General features: G+C 50.0%; 1 long non-coding RNA gene across 1 annotated transcript in view; it reads right to left on the reverse strand.

Annotated features, from left to right (window-relative positions):
* Positions 1–1,220: 1,220 nt before the first annotated feature.
* LOC142250242 (uncharacterized) overlaps positions 1,221–17,770 on the reverse strand; it is a 31,587-nt gene continuing 15,037 nt past the window's right edge. Inside the window, exon 3 of the long non-coding RNA XR_012725161.1 lies at positions 1,221–1,329. This is a non-coding gene — a long non-coding RNA (uncharacterized LOC142250242). The remainder of the gene's footprint in view (positions 1,330–17,770) is intronic.

Here is a 17,770-nt window from a genome sequence, read left to right on the forward strand (position 1 = left end):
ATGTACAGTTGGAATTTTTAGTGCTGCAGTGCACATTTAGTGCTGGCTTTTTTGTTTTTTGTATATATAGTAGGTTATATATACATTATATATATATATATATATATATATATATATATATATATATATATATATATATATATATATATATATATTAGTAGGATATATACTTAGGCTTTGCGTTTATACATTTCTGTATTTTTGCATGGACAGGACATCTCGGGCAGTCGGAGGTTCCTGTCATTATTGCATTTAATGTCTCGGGTAATATTATAATTCAGCCGTCATATCCGTTGCACATGAAGAGCCGCTATTTCTGGCCATTATGTGCTTTGTATTGTGCATTTTTCTGCTCGGGTCTTTCCTCCGCAGGCGCTGTCTGTAATGTTCAGTTGTCTCTGAGCTGCTGGGTGCAGACGAGCTGCTGAGATGCTTCTTCTCTCCAGCTCCAGGGCTTCTTGTAGTATAGGACATTATTCAGCAGCACTGAGCAGTGCAGATGTGAATCCATTAGGCTAGTTTCACACTTGCGTTGGACGGGATCCATAGCATTGCGTTGTGTAACGGATGCAACGGATGCTACAGATCGTACAAAATAACGCAATCCGCTATAGGTTTTTTTTCCTTGACTTTACACATCGGAGCATGCGCAGTTGTGTAAAGACTGTTGCGTTAACGGAATCCGTCAAATGATGGATTCTAACGGAATCCGCCACCATAGACATCCATTATAAAAACAACGGACGCCAACGGATTCCTGCAAGTTGCGTTTTTTTGACACTCCGCCAAGTGCAGAAAAACGCTACATGCAGCGTTCCATCCGCCCGACGGTCACTCGCGGTCAGCGTCAAAACAACTGATGCGCCACGGGACGGATGCAATGCAAGACCATACGTTGCTATCCGTAGCTAATAGAAGTCTATGAGGAATATAACAGATTCCTGCAACGGTTACCGTAATTTCTCAGGGCTGCGGATAGCAACGGAAGCCGTCCAACGCAAGTGTGAACATAGCCTTATTAGGACGAGATAAAACACTTACTAGAAGCAGCAGCATGGGGGGCGGCATTACACAGAGGTAATGGGCTGTTTGACTGTGAATCTAGGCTAAAGATTAACACTTACTGGAAAGCAGCAACAACAGCATGGAGAAAATGATGCAGCACGGCTGTGATTCCAGCAAAGGATAAACACTTACTAGAAGCAGCAGCAGCACCTCTACCACTTCTTCCCTTCTCCATAAGCTTTCATAGGCAGCAGCGATCTGATCCTGCAGTCAGCCGGAGTCTACCTTCATCTGAGTGGAATGGTTTAGCGCTAATGATGAATTCTGGAGGCAGGAGAGGAAAAGAAGTGGTTAATAAGTGGAGAAAAAAGTAGCTTTCTCCCACATACATACATACACACATCACACACATACATTGCTCAGTGCTCAAAGCCCCCAATACAAGATTGTGTTGGCAATAACTGCATCATATGATGCAGCAGCCCCTATAGACCATCGGATCGTCAGGATATATAGGTGACCACCTGCTTCATATCATCCAATCAGATTGAATATTCAGACTCATCCTCCATCATAATCGTCCTCAGAACCACAGACTCTGAACCACAGATTTCAATGGAATCCCGAGACCCTCGTCAGCCCCAGAGAAGCCCCCGCACATCAGCGCCATTATTTGTCCGCTTTGTGTTTCTCCCACGTCCTGCCCCTTGTTTTCACTACATCATCAATCACTCCCAGTGCTCTCAGTTTCCTCTATTATTTAGTATATTAGGGGGTCTCTTGCCCGGCGCTCGGCACTGGGACTTCTGAGGACCGCGCTCCCTATGGACGATCTCAGTTACTGCAGATTCTGGTGCTTTTCCCGTGTGGGATCTGGGGCTCATATTCTGCCGACATCTGGGGTTAACCCTCTCAGCCCCACATTTTATTTCTGCCGTATTTTATTAGTATGAGTGAAGGCAGTCGGGACGTTTCGGATCCTTGACATGAAGGAGGTTCTTCCAGGACGGGCTCCATCTTCACCCCATAGAACAAGTCTGAGACATCACAAAGCTTCGGTCCGGTCTCTGGTGTGACTCGTCCGGGTCACGGACCGGCTTCTTGTCAGTTTATAGATGAGACACATAAATTGAGACTTCCACCCATGAAACTGATTCCCTAGACAATATATTACTAACCTACCCCTCATCCTGGTCCTGTCACTGGGAGATTTGCACAAAACTCACTTATTATCATGGCGGCATCAGACGCTGTTCACATTGCAGATCCTGACACTCCACACTGATTCCTCAGGTGCATCTGTGCTACACAGGCAGGCTCGGGCGTCAACCAGCTGTGGGCTCATTCATGATCAGGCTAGCAGGAGTTATCCTCTGCTAACCTGCTGGTTACCTCTGGGATCACATGTTCTTGGAAACCTATCACATTGGCTCCCTTCCTGTTTAAGATGGTGGAATCTGTCCTCCTATGCCGTTTATAGTTTATTGCTGTGTTGATCTGTGTGCTATTATTGTGTCCCAGGCCTGCTGCTGATTGTATTGCTTTTGTGAACGAAGTTGCAGTGAAGTTCTCTCGTTGTCCTATTGTTTCCTCCCTGCTCTTATTTTCCTCCATATCTCTTATTGTCTTTCAAGGCTGCTTTACATGTTACAATTAATCGCGCGATCGCACCTGCCCCCATCGTTTGTGCGGCACGGGCAATTTGTTGCCCGTGTTGCACAATGCTGGAACCCCCCCTCACATGTACTTACCGTCCAAACGACCTCGCTGTGGGCGGCGAACATCCACTTCCTGAAGGAAAAGGGACGTTCGGCGTTACAGCGACGTCCCACAGCGGCCAGCCAATAGAAGAGGAGGGGCGGAGCTGAGCGGGACGTAACATCCCACCCACCTCCTTCCTTCCGCATTGCCTGCGGGACACAGGTAAGCTGTGTTCATCGTTCCCGGGGTGTCACACGGAGTGATGTTTGCTGCCGCAGGAACGATGAACAACAGGACGTGCGATTTTTAGAAAATGAGCGACATGTCAACGATGAACGAGAAGGTGAGTATTTCTGCTCGTTCATAGCTGTCACACGCTACGATATCTCTAACGAGGCCGGATGTGCGTCACTTATGACGTGACCCCGCTGACATCTTGTTAGATATATCGTAGTGTGTAAAGGCCGCTTTATACCTCTGTGTGTGTGGCAAGAGATAGAGTTTTGGTTTCTGCTTTTCTATTTCTGTTGGCTTTATCACTAATAAAGCAGGGCTCAGACATCCTCACATTCAGAGGTAACACTGATATCCGGGGTAGCTCGGGTCCCCTAATCTGAGGGTCAGTCTAGGAGCCCCTGTCCCCTGCTCTCCTGATCATCATGACCGGTTCCTTGCCTTTCATATTATTCTCAAAAGTCTTCTCCAACTCCACGGTTCACAGGTTCACACTCTCCTGTCCCTCTTACTGTAAGGCCGGGGCCACACGGGGCACTAGTGCGATGCTCGCATGAGACTCGGCTCGCGCTGGCAGCACAGCAGAGCCGAGTGTCATGCTAGTATCCCTGCGACTGAGGTCCGACTGTGCGAGCGGACCTCCGCTGCGGGGGGGGGGGTTTCTCTCCCTCTCTCCTCCGTAGCCGGCTATTGCCATTGTCTCTCTGCACTCGCGGTAAACCGGTGTACTGCGAGTGCAGTGCGATCTTTCTCTCGCCCCATTCACTTGAATGGGTGCTAGAGAAAGTCTCACATTCCCCCCGCAGCATGCTGCCATTGTTTTCTCGGTCCAATTAGGGCTTAGAAAATAATGGCTCATGTGCGCGGTCACACAGGCGAATATTGGTCCAAGGGGAATGTGATGTTTTATCGCACTGATTTTCTCGCCGTGTGGCTTAGGCCTAACACTATAACCGGGATGTATCGATCTCTTCTAGGAGTTCATTGCTCTAAAGAAGAGAAACAAAGTAACAATCTAGCAGATGTTATATCTGGAGGAGCGGTCACCGGTCACAAGTGCACGGATTTTACTCTAGTTTCATGACCACTGCTCTGATGAATATAGATATATTTTGTATCCATCATACAGTTCCAGATATCAGGGCCTTTTTATTTAGTGCTGATTTTTACGGTCTTTACCAAGAGGGTGTGACTCCTAATTACCCTTACCATTATATTCATTACTAGAAGGTGGCCGGATTCTACGCATCGGGTATTCTACAATTTACGTATTGTGTAGTTCATGTATGATTTTTGTTATATATATATATATATAGATGTTGTTGTGTGTAGTTACCAAGTGTTTGTGTAGGGGCTGTACATGTTCTGGGTGTTGTCTGGGTGTGACGGGGGGTGAGAGCGGTGTTGTATGTGTGTTGCGTTGTGTGTGGAGCGCTGTGTGTCTGTAGCGTTGTGTGTGTCTGTAGCGTTGTGTGTGTGTTGCGCGGTTTGTGTGTGTGTGTGTGTTTTGGGGGGAGGTATGTTTTGTGCAATGTGTGTGTGTTGCGTGGTATGTGCGTATATTTATGTATGCCGCGGTGTTTGTGTGTTGGGTGTTGTGTGTGTGCAGCGTTGTCTGTGTGTGTGGGTGTCTGTGTAGGGCGGTGTTTGTGATTCCCAGTGTGTGTGTGGTGTGTTGTGTGTGTGTGTGTTGGGGGGAGGTGTGCACCTTCCATCGTGCTCCATCCGCCATGCTGCGCACTCCCAAACGTGCTCCATCCGCCATGCTGCGCACTCCCAAACGTGCTCCATCCGCCATGCTGCGCACTCCCAAACGTGGTCCATCCGCCATGCTGCGCACTCCCAAACGTGCTCCATCCGCCATGCTGCGCACTCCCAAACGTGCTCCATCCGCCATGCTGCGCACTCCCAAACGTGCTCCACCCACCATGCTGCGCACTCCCAAACGTGCTCCATCCGCCATGCTGCGCACTCCCAAACGTGGTCCATCCGCCATGCTGCGCAGTCCCAAACGTGCTCCATCCGCCATGCTGCGCACTCCCAAAGGTGCTCCATCCCCCATGCTGCGCACTCCCCATCGTGCTCCATCCCCCATGCTGCACCAGCATCAGCCTCTCTCCTCCCAGCATCAGCCTCTCTCCTCCCAGCATCAGCCTCTCTCCTCCCAGCATCAGCCTCTCTGTCCCCAGCATCAGCCTCTCTCCTCCCAGCCTCCCCCCTCCCAGCCTCCCTCCTCCCAGCCTCAGCCTCTCTCCTCCCAGCCTCCCCCTCCCAGCCTCCCCCAGCATCAGCCTCCCCCAGCATCAGCCTCTCTCCTTCCAGCCTCCCCCAGCATCAGCCTCCCCCAGCATCAGCCTCCCCCAGCATCAGCCTCTCTCCTCCCAGCCTCCCTCCTCCCAGCCTTCCCCAGGATCAGCCTCTCTCCTCCCAGCCTCCCTCTTCCTAGCCTCCCCCAGCATCAGCCTCTCTCCTTCCAGCCTCCTCCAGCATCAGCCTCCGCCTTCCAGCCTCCCCCAGCATCAGCCTCCGCCTCCCCCAGCATCAGCCTCTCTCCTCCCAGCCTCCCCCAGCATCAGCCTCTCTCCTCCCAGCCTCCTCCAGCATCAGCCTCCCCCTCCCAGCCTCCCCCTCCCAGCCTCCCCCAGCATCAGCCTCTCTCCTTCCAGCCTCCCCCAGCATCAGCCTCCCCCAGCATCAGCCTCTCTCATCCCAGACACCCCCAGCATCAGCCTCCCCCAGCATCAGCCTCTCTCCTCCCAGCCTCCCCCAGCATCAGCCTACACCCTCCCAGCCTCCCCCAACATCAGCCTCCCCCAGCATCAGCCTCTCTCCTTCCAGCCTCCCCCAGCATCAGCCTCCCCCAGCATCAGCCTCCCCCAGCATCAGCCTCTCTCCTCCCAGCCTCCCCCAACATCAGCCTTCCCCAGGATCAGCCTCTCTCCTCCCAGCCTCCTCCAGCACGCCATGCTCCTCTGCCGACACTCATAGATCCGATCGCATACACTCACACACCCACCCGATCGCATACGCTCACACCCACCCGATCGCATACGCTCACACCCACCCGATCGTATACGCTCACACCCACCCGATCGCATACGCTCACACCCACCCGATCGCATACGCTCACACCCACCCGATCGCATACGCTCACACCCACCCGATCGCATACGCTCACACCCACCCGATCGCATACGCTCACACCCACCCGATCGCATACGCTCACACACACCCGATCGCATACGCTCACACACACCCGATCGCATACGCTCACACACACCCGATCGCATACGCTCACACACACCCGATCGCATACGCTCACACCCACCCGATCGCATACGCTCACACCCACCCGATCGCATACGCTCACACCCACCCGATCGCATACGCTCACACCCACCCGATCGCATACACTCACACCCGATCGCATACACTCACACACACACGATCGCATACACTCACACACACACGATCGCATACACTCACACACACACACATTGACGATATTGCACATACGCGCTCACTCACAACATCCGTAGATACCACATGCTTCTGGCCATGTGATCCTCCGGCAGGTCCTGGAAGCTCACAGCACAGTATCGCGGCCGAGAAGCAAGCGATATCTCCGGATGCTGTGAGTGTGTGGATGCGATCTGGTGTGTGTGTGTGAGGTGTGTGTGTGAGGTGTGTGTGATCTGATGTGTGTGTGTCTGTTGTTATGTGTGTATGTTCCGTGTGTGCGTGTGTGTATGTTCCGCCGCTGCAGGACCTTGATGCGCTGGTAACTATGCTACCATGGTTACCAGCGCATCCCGTCCCCCACTCGCACGGGAGCCTACACCAGCATACGGCGGCAAACCCCAGCAATGCGAGGGTTTGTGTCGGCTGGGTTGGCGGCGTATGCTAGTGTGGGCTCCCGGGGGTACAGTACTCAACTGGGAGTCGTGTCTCCGTGTCAGTTCGGGGAATGCGTGCGGGGGGCGGAGCCAGAGCGAGCGTGCATTGCGTGAGGGGGGCGGAGCCTGTGCGAGCGGCCGGCCAATCCGTGTGGGGGGGGAGCCAGGGCAAGCGACCAATCCGTGCGGGGGGGCGGGGCCATGGCGAGGCCAGCGGCCAATCCACTTTGTGTCACCGTAAGGACACAATTTTGGAGCAAGACAGACAGACAGAATAAGGCAATTATATATATATAGATTATCACTGACTGACATTGCTGACACTGATTACAGACATCACGATCTCCAGCAGCGGCCGTCACCACCTGGATTCCTGAATGTTTGGTTATAAGAAATGCCGGCGCTCAGATCCACCGCTCCGGATGTAACGGAAGCTACAAAATCAACCTCCCGACCCGAAACTGCGGACACCTGAACCAGCAAAGTATTAACATCAGTGGAAACCGTCACCATGTCCGCACAATCCTGCGCGTTAGTATGGAGGATACGCATTCCGAGGAGAGATGGATTTTCCATCCCAGTCTGGTGCGTGTCCTCCCAGGTGAGGCATGTGATGGAGAGGATATATATACTCTATATATACACACGTCAGGAATGTGACACCTGCCGCTGCTTCCTGACCGCTGGAAATTACACATTTCTGATATCCCAAAGGAAAACGTCTGCTCCTCCTGATAAAATCTCACTAAAAGAAGAGAAAAATGGCATGTTCTAAAACTTTCCCCATCAAAGAACAGAAATCAGCATTTATTCTTCTTATCAATACAGATTTACAATTGAGGGGAAGAGTGCTACATAAAACCTCTCTGACCTCCACCATATGTGACTGTAGGCGCTGTGATCTTTACTTTGTAGCCACATTCTGTTTTCGGTAAACAGTAGAATGATGCTGTTTACCATAAAGCTCTATCTTGGTCTCATCTGTCCACAAGACACTTTCCCAGAAGGATTTTGGTTACTCACGTACAGTTTGGCTTTTTTCTGTCTGTGTGTCAGCAGTGGGGTCCTCCGGGGTCTCCTCCATAGCGTTTATTTCTGGACGGATAGTTTGCGCTGACACTGATGCCCCTTGATCTGCATCTTGGATTACTCTGGACCTTAATTGGGACTTATCCATCATCTGGACTATCCTGCATTACAACCTATTAGCAGTTTTCCTCTGCCATCTACGTCCAGGGCGATTAACTACAGTGCCATGGGCTGCTACATCAGATGATCTTAGCTCTGCTACATCAGAAGAGCCCAGTTGTGCTGTGGCAGATGAGCTAAGCTCTGCTACATCAGGTGAGCTTAGCTCTGCTACATCAGAAGAGCCCAGCTGTGCTGCATCAGATGAGCTAAGCTCTACTACATAAGATGAGCTCAACTCTGCTACATCAGAAGAACCAAGCTCTGCTACATCAGATGGGTTCAGATCTCCTACATCAGAAGAGCTCAGCTGTGCTGCATCAGATGAGCTAAGCTCTACTACATAAGATGAGCTCAACTCTGCTACATCAGAAGAACCAAGCTCTGCTACATCAGATGGGTTCAGATCTCCTACATCAGAAGAGCTCAGCTCTGCTACATCACAAGAGCTCAGCTCTGCTACATCAGAAGAGCTCAGCTATGCTACATCAGGTGAGCTCAGCTCTCCTACATAAGATGAGCTCAGCTATGCTACATCAGAAGAACCAAGCTCTGCTACATCAGATGGGTTCAGCTCTGCTACATCAGAAGAGCTCAGCTCTCCTACATCAGAAGAGCTCAGCTCTGCTACATCAGAAGAGCTCAGCTCTGCTACATCAGAAGAGCTCAGCTCTGCTACATCAGAAGAGCTCAGCTCTGCTACATCAGAAGAGCTCAGCTCTGCTACATCAGAAGAGCTCAGCTCGGTGTCACATTAGCGCGGCCGCCCGTGTTTGCGTTTTCTTAGTGTTTGTTTTCTGTCGGCCGCTTTCTCTAATTGCATTTCTCCACTTTGTGAATCTGGATCATTTTTCTCTGCTCTGTTCACAGCTGCACAAGTGACATTAATCAGCGGCGGGCGACGAGCGATTCATCTTCCTAATTCTGTTGTGTCCATTCAAAGCAAATTGTGGTGAATAATAAACACCTGGATTGTGGGGGGCAGCGACCGCCATCATCTGGGAGACCCCGCACTCAGGCGTATATTCCCCATATTATACACCAATACTTGTATGATTTGCTCCGTGCACTATCACAGATAATAATAATAAATCTTTTTGTATAGCGCCACTTGGTCCAGTTATATAACTGCTACATCTGCTGCTGTCTCTTAAAGGGACAGTAATTGTGCCCATCTTATCAAAGAAATCTGCTTCTTTCTTAATTTATGAGCCTCTTCTCTCCCCACATCATGGACATCCCATCATTCACTCTGAATTGCTATATAATATCCTGCTCAAACCAAGATGGACTTCCAGTTCCCCAAGGATCAGAATATGGCTGCTTATTGGCGTTTATAGTGGACAGCAGGAGGGGGCGATGGGGCAGAGGAGACGATGGGGCAGGGGGGACGATGGGGCAGAGGGGGCGATGGGGCAGAGGGGGCGATGGGGCAGGGGGGACGATGGGGCAGAGGAGACGATGGGGCAGGGGGGACGATGGGGCAGGGGGGACGATGGGGCAGGGGGGACGATGGACCAGAGAGGACGATGGGGCAGGGGGGACGATGGAGGGGGGATGATGGACCAGAGGGGACGATGGGGCAGAGGGGACGATGGAGCAGGAGGGGACGATGGGGCAGGAGGGGACGATGGGGCAGAGGGGACGATGGACCAGAGGGGACGATGGACCAGAGGGGACGATGGGGCAGAGGGGACGATGGGGCAGGGGGGACGAGGGAGCAGGGGGGACGATGGACCAGAGGGGACGATGGACCAGAGGGGACGATGGGGCAGAGGAGACTATGGACCAGAGGGGACGATGGAGCAGAGGGGACGATGGGGCAGAGGAGACTATGGACCAGAGGGGACGATGGAGCAGAGGGGACGATTGACCAGGGGGGACGATGGGGCAGGGGGGACGATGGGGCAGAGGGGACGAGGCGCAGACTAATCCGCGGCTGCTTCTAGTGTTTTATCTCATTGAAGTGCAGGATTCACAGCTGCACTGCTCAGTTCTGCTGTGTAATGTCCTCCATGCGGCTGCTGAATATGCGCTAGAGGGAGGAAAGCCGGGATCCCGCATGTCTGTGTGTCCAGTATACAGGAGACATCATAGGCCTAAATGCACCAGCTCAGAGACAACTGAACAATAAGTGCAGAGCCTGGTGAGAACGCAGGACACAAGGCATATAATGGCCGGAAATGGTGTATTCCTCATTTACACACAACCGCTTATGCTGAAAAGTCGCCTGAAATGTCAACTGCGCAACAAGGTTTATTACGTCTTCAAACGTTTGGTGGAAAATACATGAGGATCAATGACTGAGAGCAGAGGCGCTAAACCTAATGCCTAAACTCTGCAGCTCCAGCGCACGGCCCAGTGACTACAGGGTTAAACCCCATCACTGTCAGTGATGTGTAAGGACACAATGTATCTAATCCTGAGAGCAGGACATGGGGGGATGAGAGGACCCCGAGGAGCCAGCGCTGATGTCATCTGGAAATGTATCTAATCCTGGGGGGAGGGGACATGAGAGGACCCCGAGGAACCTGCACTGATATGGATAGGATTAGATATAGCTCAGCCTGACAGTATCACACAGGATAGGATGAGATACACGGCTCAGCAGACAGTATCACACAGGAGAGGATTAGATACACGGCTCAGCAGACAGTATCACACAGGAGAGGACTAGATACATGGCTCAGCAGACAGTATCACACAGGAGAGGACTAGATACACGGCTCAGCAGACAGTATCACACAGGAGAGGATTAGATACACAGCTCAGCAGACAGTATCACACAGGAGAGGACTAGATACACGGCTCAGCAGACAGTATCACACAGGAGAGGACTAGATACACGGCTCAGCAGACAGTATCACACAGGAGAGGATTAGATACACGGCTCAGCAGACAGTATCACACAGGAGAGGATTAGATACATGGCTCAGCAGACAGTATCACACAGGATAGGACTAGATACAAGGCTCAGCAGACAGTATCACACAGGAGAGGATTAGATACATGGCTCAGCAGACAGTGTCACACAGGAGAGGATTAGATACAAGGCTCAGCAGACAGTATCACACAGGAGAGGACTAGATACATGGCTCAGCAGACAGTATCACACAGGAGAGGACTAGATACATGGCTCAGCAGACAGTATCACACAGGAGAGGATTAGATACACAGCTCAGCAGACAGTATCACACAGGATAGGACTAGATACACGGCTCAGCAGACAGTATCACACAGGATAGGATTAGATACACGGCTCAGCAGACAGTATCACACAGAAGAGGACTAGATACATGGCTCAGCAGACAGTATCGCACAGGATAGGATTAGATACACAGCATCACACAGGAGAGGATTAGATACACAGCTAAGCAGACAGTATCACACAGGACAGGACTAGATACATGGCTCAGCAGACAGTATCACACAGGAGAGGATTAGATACACGGCTCAGCAGACAGTATCACACAGGAGAGGACTAGATACATGGCTCAGCAGACAGTATCACACAGGAGAGGATTAGATACACGGCTGAGCAGACAGTATCACACAGGAGAGGATTAGATACACAGCATCACACAGGAGAGGATTAGATACACAGCTAAGCAGACAGTATCACACAGGACAGGACTAGATACATGGCTCAGCAGACAGTATCACACAGGAGAGGATTAGATACACGGCTCAGCAGACAGTATCACACAGGAGAGGACTAGATACATGGCTCAGCAGACAGTATCACACAGGAGAGGACTAGATACACGGCTGAGCAGACAGTATCACACAGGAGAGGATTAGATACACAGCTCAGCAGACAGTATCACACAGGAGAGGACTAGATACACGGCTCAGCAGACAGTATCACACAGGAGAGGACTAGATACACGGCTGAGCAGACAGTATCACACAGGAGAGGATTAGATACACAGCTCAGCAGACAGTATCACACAGGAGAGGACTAGATACACGGCTCAGCAGACAGTATCACACAGGAGAGGACTAGATACACGGCTCAGCAGACAGTATCACACAGGAGAGGATTAGATACACGGCTCAGCAGACAGTATCACACAGGAGAGGATTAGATACATGGCTCAGCAGACAGTATCACACAGGAGAGGATTAGATACATGGCTCAGCAGACAGTATCACACAGGATAGGACTAGATACAAGGCTCAGCAGACAGTATCACACAGGAGAGGATTAGATACATGGCTCAGCAGACAGTGTCACACAGGAGAGGATTAGATACAAGGCTCAGCAGACAGTATCACACAGGAGAGGACTAGATACATGGCTCAGCAGACAGTATCACACAGGAGAGGACTAGATACATGGCTCAGCAGACAGTATCACACAGGAGAGGATTAGATACACAGCTCAGCAGACAGTATCACACAGGATAGGACTAGATACACGGCTCAGCAGACAGTATCACACAGGATAGGATTAGATACACGGCTCAGCAGACAGTATCACACAGAAGAGGACTAGATACATGGCTCAGCAGACAGTATCGCACAGGATAGGATTAGATACACAGCTCAGCAGACAGTCTCACACAGGAGAGGATTAGATACACGGCTCAGCAGGCAGTATCACACAGGAGAGGATTAGATACACGGCTCAGCAGACAGTATCACACAGGAGGATTAGATACACGGCTCAGCAGACAGTATCACACAGGAGAGGATTAGATACACAGCTCAGCAGAGTATCACACAGGACAGGATTAGATACTCAGCTCAGCAGACTGTATCACACAGGACAGGATTAGATACACCACTCAGCAGAGAGTATCACACAGGATAGGATTAGATACACGGCTCAGCAGACAGTATCACACAGGACAGGATTAGATACACAGCTCAGCAGACAGTATCACACAGGACAGGATTAAATACACAGCTCAGCAGACAGTATCACACAGGATAGGCTTAGATACACAGCTCAGCAGACAGTATCACACAGGAGAGGATTAGATACATGGCTCAGCAGACAGTATCACACAGGATAGGCTTAGATACACAGCTGTGTGATATCCGCCAGTGAGTGCAGATACTATTTGCACCGTGTATGTATTCTCGCTTTGTGGAGACCTCACATTGTACATTGCTGTAGATTGTGCCTCTGATAGGAGCAGAATATGCGTATATTGAGGGGCCGGCGCGGAGGACCCTCATGTCATGCAGACTCCTCAGCACTGGGCTCAGCTGATAAGTGAAGGAATGTGTAGACTTGATCGGATATACAAGTTATCGTCCCCCGGATCTGTGCAGTCGGCAGAAGAGGCCGCCACCGCCCGCCACCTGTATATACCACCATCAGGTATCTCCGGGATGGAGGCTTCACCAGGAGGTCTGCGGAGGCCAAAAATCATCTGAGAACAGGGATACAGCGTATCTACACTCACAGGATACTACATAAAGTGTCCAAAACCATGGAAATCCCTGAATGAGCGAGGACCTGACGATCCCCGGGGACCCCCCAGATGAGGATCCAGTGACGTCACCGTCTGCACCTCATCAATAGATTTGTCTTTTCCAGTTTCATTAGTTCTTTGTGACTTCATTAAAGCAGAAAAGGAAACAAGTTCTAAATCTGGAATCCACATTTCCTGAGTCTCGCGGGTCCAGGAGGAAGAATTTCTACGATTCCGCCATCTGTGAGAATAAAGACCCCGGACCCCACAACTTCTATAGGGTCCGACGACCCCCAGACTCTGAGGAAGAGAGTGAATCCTGAAGGCCTAAAACATGCGGCGAGGAAAATCGGACGAGTGCAATGCAATAAAAAAAAAATCGCACCCCACTAGGACCAATGTTACTACACGGGGCTGTTCCGATCTGCGATGTTTTCTCATCCCTAATCGGACCAAGAACACAATTGCAGCATGCTGGGGCTGTCAATGATTCTCCGATCACTCACACTCATACAAGTCTATGGGTGCAAGTGCAACACTGGACTGCACTCAGATGACATCCCAGTGCAGTGCAATAATCACATCAGCTGATAATGGAAGAGATGGGGAGATTAATCCCTCCCTCTCCTCCACAGCTGTGATCTGATCACAGGATCATTACAGGATCAGTAATGTATGTACACAGTGACTGCACCAGCAGAATAGTGAGTGCAGCTCTGGAGTATAATACAGGAGGTAACTCAGGATCAGTAATGTGATGTATGTACACAGTGGCTGCAGCAGCAGAATAGTGAGTGCAGCTCTGGAGTATAATACAGGGGGTAACTCAGGATCAGTAATGTAATGTATGTACACAGTGACTGCACCAGCAGAATAGTGAGTGCAGCTCTGGAGTATAATACAGGAGGTAACTCAGGATCAGTAATGTGATGTATGTACACAGTGACTGCACCAGCAGAATAGTGAGTGCCACTCTGGAGTATAATACAGGATATAACTCAGGATCAGTAATGTATGTACACAGTGACTGCACCAGCAGAATAATGAGCGCAGCTCTGGAGTATAATACAGGAGGTGACTCAGGATCAGTAATGTAATGTATGTACACAGTGACTGCAGCAGCAGAATAGTGAGCGCAGCTCTAGGGTATAATACAGGAGGTAACTCAGGATCAGCAATGTATGTACACAGTGACTGCACAAGCAGAATAGTGAGTGCAGCTCTGGAGTATAATACAGGAGGTAACTCAGGATCAGTAATGTATGTAGACAGTGACTGCACCAGCAGAATAGTGAGTGCAGCTCTGAAGTATAATACAGGAGGTAACTCAGGATCAGCAATGTATGTACACAGTGACTGCACAAGCAGAATAGTGAGTGCAGCTCTGGAGTATAATACAGGAGGTAACTCAGGATCAGTAATGTATGTACACAGTGACTGCACCAGCAGAATAGTGAGTGCAGCTCTGAAGTATAATACAGGAGGTAACTCAGGATCAGTAATGTATGTACACAGTGACTGCACCAGCAGAATAGTGAGTGCAGCTCTGGAGTATAATACAGGAGGTAACTCAGGATCAGTACAGGATAAATAGTTTGATAATAAAAGAATAATGTGTTTACCTTTTGATGTAGTTCTTTAAGAAATGACTCTACCTTTGTTTGGGCTGATTTATTGGGGTTATATTCTGGATACTTGCATTGTATGTCCCTGTGTTGTTTTGTTGGTCCCTTGTTGTCCTCATCACTGAGTTAGAATTGGACGTTTCTCGGTAGTTTCCGTCATATCACAATTTCACATCATTCTGCTGAGATCTTTGCAGTCAGAAGGAGCTTTCTTTACAATAAACAGGCCTCACATAATTACTGTATAGACAGACACACGGCAGATTTACAAATAATTTTGGAAGTTTTCTAAATAACTTTTAGTTTCTCACATTAATTTTTACTAAAAACACCTGTAGGTAATTTAGAAGATTTTGCACAATCAGTGGCAGATGCTCAGTAATAGCCGTTCCTGTCACATATGACAGGTTATTGGACAAAGATTTCATCCACAAAATAAATATCCATCACAAATGCAAGTTAATTGCAGCAATCTCTGCTCATAAATCATTGACATTAAATTTATATTTTTTCTTCACAATCAAACTTAGAGAAAACAATATATCATAGGAAACCATAAAATGGACAATTAGCCCGACTGGCCTGAATGTGGATTTATTGACAATTCAAAGATGCCATAGAAAAATAAACATTTTATTATCATCTAAAACAAGTAATGTGGTCATATTAAATTGGCACCGCAATGGGTACGGCACCAATGCCACTTTAAGCTATAATCATCCCATCTTAGTTCTCGCTTCTATTGGTGACTACAATTCTATAACTGTCTCCACCCATTGGAAGAAAGCCATGAGAACACAAAGACACAAATCTTCTGCAGTAATTGTGTACAACTGTCATGGTTCGCCTCCCTGTCCACATGGCTAGGGGGCGGAGCCTTCTCTCGAGCCTCACTTCCAGACCCTGGATGCCTTAAAAGCTGGCATTTCCAGTGAACCAGTGCCGGCTATAAGCTTAGCACTGCTTTGCCTGTGATTGCTGGTCCTGTGAGTGATATCCTGATCTGTCTGTTCCTGTGCCCCCGTGCCCTTGTCTGTGTTCTGTCCCCTGGTTGTCCCTCCTGTCCTCTGTCCCCTCTCCTATTCCCCACTCGGTTGCTTCCTCCGGTACTGACCTTGGCCTGACTTTGACTCTGCTTTTGCTCGTCCCTCCGGTCGTGCTTCTGCCCGTATGGTGTTTGACCCAGCCTGTCTGACTATTCCTTGCATGCTCTGCAGCTCTGCTTCTCAGCTGTGCTTTGAGGTAATGCATGAGAACGCCGTGAATTCACTTCCTGGTTCTCATTGCTCTGTGTAGTGTATTATGCTACAGAGCTCTGGCTCCCCCTGGTGGCAGCATTACAGTATAGCCGGCCTCTATAGGCTTTATCTCCCATAGGGGAAAAAAAAAAAAAAGAAGACATTTATTTCTTGCTAGTGGGATCCAACTTTACAGCATAAAAAACTGTAATGGATCCACTCAGCACCTTGTGCGAGCAAGTAGCCAACCTTACGCAGCTGGTGCAGGATTTGGCTGCAGAGCATCGCACCCTGGTAGCTTCACACAATATGCTGCAGAGTGAGGTCTCCGCTTCTGCGAGGGCCACCTCAGTGGCAGCTACCTCACAAATCGTAGGACAGCATAGTCCCACGGATGTCCAACTGACCTCCCCCGAACCCACGGTGATGCTCCCCGATAAATTCTCTGGGGAGAAAAACCTATTTCGGACATTTAGGGAGAGTTGCAGGCTCCTTTTCACTCTCCGGCCTCGGTCCTCGGGGAATGAGACCCAGCAGGTGGGGATCATCATGTCGTTACTTAGAGGGGGTCCCCAGACCTGGGCGTTTTCCCTACCCCCTTCGGCCCCGAGACGGCATTCGGTTGACCTCTTCTTTGACTCCCTCGGGGTGATATATGACGAACCAGACCGTGTACGGGTGGCTGAGGACAGGATCATGTGTCTCACTCAGGGAAATCACACTGCTGAGCTATATTGTTCTGAGTTTCGGCAGTGGTCCACTGAGGTACGGTGGAATGATTCTGCACTTAGGTGCCAATTCCGGAGAGGCCTTTCGGACTCACTGAAAGACGCTTTGGCTCTGCACCCTCCTCCCAGCACCTTGGATGATGCGATGACGGAGGCAGTTCGTATGGACCGCAGATTACGGGAAAGAAGGGGCACCATGCGTGAGATTCCGCCCCCTCTACCTAGAGCACCTTCTTTGCCGGCTATGGAACAGGTGGAAGTTGGAGCCATCAGTCCGGATGAGAAGGAGAGGAGAAGACGCTGGGATCTCAAGCTGTGCTTCTATTGTGGACACCATGGACACTGGAGGAAAGACTGCCCGGCTTGCCCCTCCGCTAAACAGTCGTCGGGAAACTTCTAAGTCTGGGTAACGGTCGAGGAGGTTGCCCAGACTATCAGGTACCTTTCCTCTCCTCCAATAAGATACTTCTGAATGTCGACCTCCGGGTCAAGGAGTCGGTCTGGTCTGCTACTGCCTTTGTTGACTGTGGGTCCGCTATGAACTTCATTGACTCTGAGTTGGCCCAAAGATTAGAGTTAGGGACAGTGAGGTTAGACGGACCCATTCAACTCCTGGCAATTGATAAAACACTGCTGCCTCTAAACCTCATTCGGTTTGCTACTGAAAAATTTACTCTTGTGATCGGGTCTCTGCATTCTGAAACTATTTCTTGTTTTGTAATGGCCAAT

This window comes from Anomaloglossus baeobatrachus, chromosome 9 (assembly GCF_048569485.1).
Source record: "Anomaloglossus baeobatrachus isolate aAnoBae1 chromosome 9, aAnoBae1.hap1, whole genome shotgun sequence".
Classification (NCBI taxonomy): Eukaryota; Metazoa; Chordata; class Amphibia; order Anura; family Aromobatidae; genus Anomaloglossus; species Anomaloglossus baeobatrachus.